The 10,518-nt window shown below is 34.5% G+C and overlaps 1 protein-coding gene across 1 annotated transcript in view; it reads right to left on the bottom strand.

The window, feature by feature from the left end:
• The window catches only part of RPS6KA6 (ribosomal protein S6 kinase, 90kDa, polypeptide 6), a 142,356-nt gene that overhangs the window by 94,770 nt on the left and 37,068 nt on the right, over window positions 1-10,518 (bottom strand). The gene's annotated exons all lie outside the window — the stretch shown is intronic.

The following is a 10,518-nucleotide window of genomic DNA, read 5'->3' as shown; positions in this document are numbered from 1 at the left end:
AAAATCTATGTTTCAGCTTTTCCTTCCAAGTAGGTAGCAATATAATAAAAATGTTAACAACTAATAGTCTCAAGACCCTCACTGGAGTGTGACTTATGAAGCAGAGTCAGAAACAGTCAAGACAAAACCTTGTAAATTGTCAGGTATGAGAAAAAATGTGAGCCTCAAGAGCTCTTTTAAATAGTATTTCACTATAAACTTTTAAATATTTAAATGTTCAACAAGGTACATCAGTGAAAAAGAAACTGGCATAGACAGACAAAATCTGCAGAAGCCAAGCAAATGTTTCCAGGCCATGGCCCCAATTTTACTGAAGTTTTGTATATAAATTATAAGCCAGATTCCCTAAGACCTGTATCAGGCTGAGAGGAAGCCACCCAGGGAGTATTTTTGCGTCTTGATGCAGTACTCTACTCAGTTGTGATGACTATACTCAAGTGAGTTGTAATTCTAGTCCCAAACAAATCACAGTAGCGAGGATGAAAAAAACCTCATATGTATTGCATATGATAAAATAATAGAGCTAGAAGGGATATCTTACCCAATCCTCTGACTGTATAAAAAAGAAAATTAAGACCCTTAGAGTTTAAGTTCACATGACTAGTTAATCACGATGTCTGGAATTCTTGGTAGCTTTCCATTATACCATATTAATTTTGGTCTGGATGGCAAGAATTTTCTCAATCAATTCACCTTCAATTAATTGATTAATCAATGGTGACTCTGGCCAAAGTGGACAAGAATACAGTCCCAAATAAGGTAGGCTTCATGGTGGCTAAAATAATGTCCATGCCACACAAGTAGTCAGACATACACTCTCAAGAGAGGGTATCTAGGCAGAGGAATTTTAGTTTTAGGTATTAGGAAGCACTACTAAAATGAATCAAAAAGAAAGAATAATCAGCTCTGAAAGTATGTCAGTGGATGTTTCTTATACATCAAAATAGTATTTCAACAGATCCTTTTAAATAGTCATGTTTTTAAATATAAAAATTAAATTAAATTAAAATAAATAAATCTTCCATGAGAATGAATTTAATGAATTTTCCCATTTGAAAGGGGCCTTTTTTAAAAAGTCGAGAATCTTTTTAAATGTAAATATTAATATATATGCTTTGTAGTTGATATTTGGGGATTATATTAAAGTATGGTTTATCTGTACATACCTTTGTAATATATGTATACCAAAAGCAACAAAAGATTGTATACTCTCCTTAATATTATAGTTTATGTTTAACTGAGTTTTCACCACACATTATGAATGTATTATTGGTTTCCAAAGCACAGAATATAACAAAAACATACTTTTTGGAAGTTTTCTACAGTGGAAAGAATACTAGAGGAAGAATAAATAGAATCTTCAAGTCAATAGACTTTAAGTTTTGTTCCTAGCTCTGCCATGCATAAGCTAAGCAGTCTTGGCCAAATCACAAACTACTCTCTACTTCCGTTTTCTCACATGACAAAAGGATTGTTACATGGGTTTCTAAGGTCCCCTCAAGGTCTGTGATTCTATATTTAACACAATACACTATTTTTATGGTTAAGAAAGCACTTCAGGTCCCTGACATGTTTAAGATCATCATGATAAGCATGGATCATAATGACATCAGTTTTTTAAAAAGTGTTCTGAGCTAGGAAACAACTGTACTCTAGTTTCACTAAACCTAAGCAAGTCTTCCAAATAAAAATCTTTGCCCAATGCCTATTTTTCCCTTTATTAAAATCCATATATGGCCATTCTTTTAAAATGCAGTATGTCTTTCAATTTCTAGCAGCAGAACCCTAAAAAGCTCCCAACATGAAAATGCTACTAGATGAGAAAGACCACTTTTCCCAGTAGACAGCCACCATATAATATTGTTACATTGTATCCTAAAAACTCTTTCCCAATAGACTGTGAGTTTCTTGAATGCAGGTATTACCACATTCATCTCTGTATTACTAGTGCTTAGCAAAATACTTGTTTGATCTTATAGGAGCAGAAAGCCAAAGAAATGCTCTCGATTTTATAAAAACAGAAAAAAAAAAAAAACATTTTGAAAAAGAAAGAAAGTTCTTATCACAGAAAAAGGGTAATTTTGTGAGATGATGGATATGCTAATTTTCTTGACTATAGTAATCATTTCACTATATATAATCAAAATATCATGCTGTACACCTTAAATATATACAATAAAAAGATTTTAAAAAGTAAAATTAACTCAAGAAATCTCAAAATTATTTTTAAATATCTTTTAATAAAACAAAAAAAATGCCCATATTTTTTACTATATAAAGTTGAAATAAGAAAATAAAAGATTCATTCAGACTAATGCAATTGTGTCAATTTTAAATATAACTTTGTGATATTATTTCTAAATTTTTTAAATAACATTTTTCCCTTAGAATGTGAGGAATACAAATAAACATTTTTCCAGATTATTCATGGTTAGTATTTTTATTATGCTGTGTTGTAATCAACAAAAATAAAAGACAAAATGACCCCAAAATGTGTATTTTTTAAATGCTGATATTAATGCTTAGCCATTTGTCATTTTTAATAAAGACCTATGTTTCTAGGCAGACAACTACTCTATATTATACCACTAAATTATGGCTAGTTTGCCTTTAGGTAGACAACAGTTTATAATGCCCTGGCTACACATAAGAATCACCTGTAGAAGAAATATTTATTTAATATACTTGTTTGGGTTATACCTTCAGAGACTGTGGTTCAGTAAGTAGAATACACTGTGGCTCAGGCACGTGTATTTTTTAAACATTACCAGATGATTCTGATACATGGCCAGGAATAAAAAAATACTATTTTGTTGCTCCTAAAATTTATAGCTATAGTATATAGATATATAGAGATATACATGCAAATGCACACATACACACTGAGGAGGTATTTTGTCATTTGCATGCCGCTAGCTCCTTTTTACTGCCAAAGAATCTGATATCCTCCTGTGTCACCATTTTCAATATTGGTCATTCTTATTTCATCTGCTTCCTGCCCCGTTCTTGTCTATTGCCTAACATTTCTCAGCCTTTCCAAGGCTATGTTTATTGATGTTTAATATTACAATGTTCTTTTTTTGCCACCTGCAACCCTCCCTCCACCTCACTTGCTTTTTATGTACATGTATTTTTTTTTAATTTTTTTATTTCAGAGTATTATGGGGGTACAAAAGCTTTGGTTACATAAATTGCCTTTGCACCACCTGACAAGCATGCCTATCCCCCAGACAGTGAGCTCCGCATCTGTTAGGTGTGGTTTACCCATTCCCTCCTCCCCCTCCCACCTGCCCAACACCCTATGAATGTTACTTCCCATATGTGCACATTAGTGTTGATCAATCAGTACCAATTTAATGGTGAGTACATTTGGTATTTGTTTTTCCATTCTTGTGATAGATCACTTAGAAGAATGGACTCCAGTTCCATCCAGGATAATACAACAGATAGTTCATCATTTTTTAAGGCTGAGTAGTACTCCATTGTATGTATGTATATACTTGCGGCATTTTATTCATCCACTCATGTGTCGATGGGCACTTGGGTTGTTTCCACATCTTTGCAAGTGTGAATTGTGCTGCTATAAGCATTCAAGTACAGGTAAATGTCTTTTTATAAAAAGACATTTTATAAAATGTCTTTTTTTTTTCCTTTGGGTAGATACCCAGTAGTGGGACTGCTGGATCAAATGGTATTTTTACTTTTAGCTCTTCAAGGTATCTCCATATTACTTTCCATAGTGATTGTACTAGTTTGCAGTCCCACCACCAGTGTATGAGTGTTCGTAACTCTCCGCATCCACACCAACATTTGTTGTTTGGGAACTTTTTGATAAAAGGCATTCTCACTGGAGTTAAGTGATATCTCATTGTGGTTTTGCTTGGCATTTCCCTGATGATTAGAGATGTTGAATATTATCCACCTCACTTTCTTCAGGTTCTGCACCATTCTATTAATAAAAGCTTAAGAGTAGCAGTAATCTAGCTTGAAATAAGGTGATAATGTACTTATCAGCAATCCATTTGTTTTTTTCTGAGGAGTTAATCATCTTTGAAAAAATTTCCCTATCCTATCTAATAAAATTGTGCTATATCACCTTATTTTACCATATATACATTATTTTTAATTATTTACTCACTCAACAAATCAACAACATTCATTAAGTGTTCTGCATGAGGCACTCAGCTATACACTGGGGATACAGAAATAAAATGTGAACTTGAGGATAGAGAATTTGTCAGAAATATCATAGCCTTTAAAGAAACAAAAAGATACAAGTATGCTATGGGCTAAATTGTGTCCCCCCCAAAATTAATATGTTAAAGTCTTAACACCCAGTACCTCAGAATAACACCATATTTGGGGATAGAGCCTTTAAAGAATTAAGGTAATAAAGGTGGGCCCTAATCCAATATGACTGGCATCCTCAAAATAAGAGGAAATTAGAAGAACACATACACACACAGAGGGAAGATCATGTAAATAGAAGAGAGCCACGTATAAGCTAAGGAGAGAAGCCACAGAAAAACAAACCCTACCAACACCTTGATCTCAAATTTATAGATTCCAAAATTGTGGGAAAATAAATTTCTGTTGTTTAAGCCACCCAATCTGTGGTACTTTGTTAGGGTAGCTCTAGTAAACTCATACGTAGTATGTAATATTAAGTTGATCTGTAAAAAGAAAGTTACTACTATGAAATGAATATTAAGTAACTTCCACATAGGGACCATTATTCTTTCCATATTTAAAGACAAGTCTGAATCTGAGGCAAGGATGACTATCAGTTAGGTTTTATTAATTTTTTGCAACCTTGTAATTGTTTATAAACAGAAAACCTATGATGGCTCAATCACAACCAGAATAGTATGCTCTGACCTCTATAATCTGTGATCATCTTTTTAATCCAGGGTGACAACAATGCTGTACATTGGAAAAATATACTGATAAAGTACAAAATGAACTGTCAAATACATTACTGCTCCAGGCATTTCACACTTGATTTGTTTAGGAGAAAGAAACCACGTGATAATTGAGAAAGAACTGCTGACAAGCTGTTAGCAATATACTATACTGAATTACAACAGTTTCAGAGGACTGTGGAACTAACCTGCAGAAAATAAGTCTAAAGAAAAGAAGAGAATTTTTAAATTCTAAATTTGTTCGTTTTTATGTAATAATACAACATCCATCTGTTCAAACATTTGCAGTATTTGATGGTATACAGGCCAGTTTAGTGAAAAGATCACCCTGAAAGTCCACAAAGCATTTAGTTGTAGATTTGTTAAAACATATATGCAGAGACCTGGAAGAGCAGCTTGATGTACACTTGTCATGCAGTGAATAACCCGGGGTCACTAAAAACCAAGCCAAATATTAGCATACTTTGAAAGAAGGCTAACAGTAACAATAATGTAAATGTCAAAATGCCACTAAGGTTATCTAAATACATCTAAATGTTGCACACATTGGAAGATAACAGCAGAATATTTAGCTTTCTGAAAGTTTGCACTGATTACTGAAAACCAAAAAAGGGTGCATACTAGTTCCCACTTGGGTTGATTTATTCTACTTACTAGGGTCAGCTCTGTAGTTCCTCATCTGTAAATGGTAGTAATACCTGCTCTATCTGTTTTAGATCTCAGTTATAAAGATCAACTGAGAACACTGAAAGCCACAAAACATCTATAAAAATTGAAGTTATGGAACTTATTTATATAGATGCTCCTAGACTTACAATGGAGTTACATCGCCATAACCCTATGGTAAGTTGAAAATATCTAGGTTGAAAATACATGTTCAGGTAAAACTAATTTGATGGTGAGTACATGTGGTGCTTGTTTTTCCATTCTTGGGATACTTCACTTAGTAGAATGCGTTCCAGCTCCATCCAGGAGAATACAAGAGGTGCTACATCACCATTGTTTCTTAAAGCTGAATAGTACCCCATGGTATACATATACCACATTTTATTAATTCACTCATGTATTGATGGACACTTGGGTTTTTTCCACATCTTTGCAATTGTGAATTGTGCTGCTATGAACATTTGAGTGCAGGTGTCTTTTTTATAGAGCGACTTTTGTTCTTTTGGGTAGATGCCCAGTAATGGGATTGCTGCATCAAATGGTAGTTCTACTTGTATCTCTTTAAGGTATCTCCATATTGCTTCCCACAGAGGTTGCACTAGTTTGCAGCACTTAAATGCACATATAACAATAACATTTATTGGATGTTGGGCAGGGGGAGGGGGAGGAGGGAGGAGGGGACGGGCATATGCACAAACAATGAGTGTGATGCGCACCACCCAGGGGATGGACACGCTTGAAGCTCAGACTTGGTGGGGAGGGGGGACAAGGGCAACATATGTAACCTAAATATCTGTACCCCCATAATATGCTGAAATAAAAAAAAAAGAATGAGTTCAACTAAAAAAAAAAAAAGAAGAAAAGAAAATACATGTTCAACTTACAATGGGTTTATCCAGACATAAGCCCATTGTAAGTCAAGGAGCATTCTGAACCCACATCACTTTCACACAACTATGAAGTTGAAAACCATAAGTCAAACCATCCTAAGTTGTGGACCGTGTAATATTTAGGTCATTAAATGTGAAATGTCTGGTTCTGAATCAAATGTGTAGTTTATTATATCTCGAACAAGACGCAGTGCAATTAATCCAAGTATGTACCGAAACGATCGACACGGTTTTGCCATCTTAACAGTAGCTTGTGTATTCCAGCAGCAAAGAAGCCTAGAGTATGAGTGGTGATGAAATCGCGAAAGGCAATTTCCACAGCTTGCTGAGAACTGAATATTCTCCTTGCAAGAAGTGGTCCAAAGCCTGGAAGAAGTGGTAGTCAGTTGGAGTGAGGTCTGGCAAATACGGTGGATGACTAAGAGTTTATAGGTCTAACTGCTGTAGCTTGAGCAGCGTTGTTTATGTGACATATGGTCAAGCATTGTCTTGCGAGAAGATTGGCCTGTCTCTATTGAGCCTAGACATCCAATCTAGGCTATTTAACAGCAAGCATCTTCATAATTTCATCCAATTGGTTGCAGTAGACATCTGCTGTAATCGACTGACCAGGTTTCATGAAACTGTAGTGGATAATACCAGCACTAGACCATCAAACAGATACCATTAGCTTTTCATGATGAATATTCAGTTTTGGACTGTGTTTTAGTACTTAATGTGTATCGAGACATTGTGTAAAATGCTTGTGATTATCAAAAATCATCCATTTTTCATCACACATAACAATACAGTGTACAAATGGTTTGCCTTTATGTTGTGACAGCAAAGAAAGGCAAGCTTCAAGACAATTCCTGTGCTCTTCCTTGTTTAATTCATGGGGAACCCATCTATCCAGCTTCTTCACCTTACTGATTTGTTTCAAACGGTCCAATATTGTTGGAATAGTAATGTCAAACCTTGCTGCTAATTCACATGTAGGTTGAGATGGATTTGCTTCCACTACAGCTTTCAGCTCATCATTATCCACTTTGGTCTCAAGTCATTCATATGACTCATTTTCAATATTAAAATATCCAGAACAAAACTTCTCAAACCATAAATGTACTTTGCATTGATGAGCCACATTGTTCCCAAACACTTTATTGATATTTCAAGCTGCCTGCACTGCATTAGTTCCATGATGGAGCTCATATTCGAAAATAACAAAAATTTTTTATTTATTCATGGTTTGACAAAAATTGCTCTAAAAAATTTTGAAAGATAATCACAAACCAAAACGTTTTTGGAAGACTGAGCATGTACTTTCACAATAAACAGTGTCAAAGTGAAATGTCAGAGATATCAATCGTCAAACTTAGTACTTAAGGAAATCAGACATTTCATACATAATAACTTAATACTTATCTTTGCATACTTCAAGATGTGGCATAACCTCTACCTTATACGGGATGTCCAACAACTTTTAGTTGAACAATAATTATTCACCTGAGAATTTTGCATATCTGTAGTACAAGGGTTCCAAATTTCTTTTAAAATTAAATGAATAGAAAGTGGAAGTAAACACTAGTATTGCAAGGGACACAAATATTGAAACAGCAAGGCTAAATGTTCATCTGAATGGAAAGAAAACACAGGAGGGAAAAATCCACCATACAGGAAGCAGGCATCCCCAGCTTAAAATAGTCCATACTTATGGCACCGCATGAGTTTAACTAAGCAAAATGTATTTGTGAAAAAGTATTTTTTTAAGGAAATCTTATAAGAGACATATGTCAAGAATGGATTTTAAAATTAGAAATTTAGGAATTAAAAATGTCAGAAAATTATTTTTTTTAAAAAAATTGTACTTTCAGTTAAATATAACATTTATATTTCTACATAATAAAATATATATCAACGTAGAGGCTAAATATGTTGGTGATGGAATTCCTTGCACTAATGGAATCAACAATTTAATTTTTAACTGAATCTTCTTTGAAATTCTGAAGATATTGTAGCATTAAAAATATGTACTTTATTTCAGAGAATAACAAATATTACATACAAGCTTTAAAAGTAAACACAAATAGATTATAAACTACCAAATATGAGACAGCTATGCTTATTTTGACAACAAATAAGAAATTAACTCATGTCAGTCATCTACTAAAAGAGAACCATAATACACTTTTTCTAACCTTGACTATGTTGGGAAAGGTAGGGGACAGGGTGGTGAAATGTGATATAAGGTGTCCTTTATCAGTGACCTGTTACTTAATACTTACTTGTGAAGGTTGTCTTGAAAAAATGGAACAATGCTTCATGATAAGTCTGGATATGTTAAATTTATTAAATTATAATGACAATAATCCAGCTTTGTTGGGCATATGCTAGATATTGATGGAGTGTGAGAAGGCTTTTATAATATTTAATTTTGTTTGTTTTAACTGAAGAAAAAAGAATCAAAGGAAAGTTTAAAGCAACAATAATTGAGATGGAGTAGACTGTCCAAATCACTCAATTACAAAACAGCATCAGGCCACAGAGGCAATTTTTAAAGTTCAAAATTAAAGAACACTATTAAAAGCAATGCTCCCCAACCTATTTGGCACCAGGGACTGGTTTCATGGAAGAAAATTTTTCCATGGATTGGGGAGGGATGTGGGGGAGAAGCTGTAAATAGAGATGAAGCTTTGCTCACTCACCCATCGCTCACCTCCTGCTGTGCACAACCCCCTTCCTAACTTTCATGGAAGATAATTTTTCCATGGACCTGGGGGTTGGGGACCACAGATTTAAAGAATCCATGCATCATACAGCAGCCTCTACAATCCTACAATATTTGAAAACAATAAAAAGAGCCAATCGCAAAAACACAGAGCTGTCAGCATCACATGGGGATAGGTAACCACAACTGAAAAAATTTTATATATAAAAACGAATCCAGGTGCTTATCAAGAAAATAATCCATCAAGACCAAGTGGGCTTCATCCCAGAGATGCAGAGATGGTTCAACAAATGCAAATCTATAAATGTAATTCACCACATGAATAGAAGTAAAAATAAAGACCATATGATCCTCTCAATAGACTCAGAAAAAGCATTTGACAAAATTCCACACCCTTTTATGATAACAACACTTACAAAACAGGCATGGACGGGGCTTACTTAAAAATGATACAAGCCATATATGACAAACTTACAGCCAACATCATACTGCATGGGGAAAAATTGAAAGCATTCCCACTTAGAACTGGAACAAGGCAAGGTTGCCCACTACATCCACTTCTATTCAACATAGAGCTGGAAGTCCTTGCTATAGCAATTAACCAAGAGAGTGGAATTAAGGGTGTCCAAATGTCGGCAGAAGAGATCAAACATTCATTCTTTGCTTATAATATGATATTATATTTATAAAACCCCAAGGATTCAACCAAGAGACTCCTGGAATTGATAAATGAATTTGGTAAAGTCTCAAGATACAAAATCAATACGCACAAATCAGAGGCATTCATATACGCCAACAACAGTCATACCGAGAGGCAAATCAAAGACTCAATACCCTTCACAATAGCAACAAAGAAAATAAAGTACCTAGGAATATATTTAACTAAGGAGGTAAAAGGCCTCTACAGGGAGAACTATGAAACACTGGGGAAGGAAACAGTAGAGGACGTAAACAGGTGGAAAACCATGCCATGCTCATATGTCAGCAGAATCAACATTGTTAAAATGTCTATACTACCCAAAGTGATCTACAGATTGAATTCAATCCCTATTAAAATACGAACATCATTTTTCAAAGATATAGAAAAAATAATTTTACCCTTCATATGGAACCAGAGAAGACCCCGTATAGCTAAAGTAAACCTAGGCAATAAAAACAAAATGAGAGGTATCAATTTACCAGACTTCAAACTATACTACAAGGCTATCATAATGAAAACAGCTTGGTACTGGCACAAAAACAGGGACATTGACCAGTGGAACAGAACTGAGAACCCAGATATAAAACCATCCTCATATAGCCATCTAATCTTTGACAAAGCAAACAAAAACAT

This window comes from Propithecus coquereli, unplaced genomic scaffold, assembly GCF_000956105.1.
Source record: "Propithecus coquereli isolate 6110/MARCELLA unplaced genomic scaffold, Pcoq_1.0 Scaffold182, whole genome shotgun sequence".
NCBI classification, from domain to species: Eukaryota; Metazoa; Chordata; class Mammalia; order Primates; family Indriidae; genus Propithecus; species Propithecus coquereli.
This window is presented reverse-complemented; position numbering and strand designations above follow the sequence as displayed.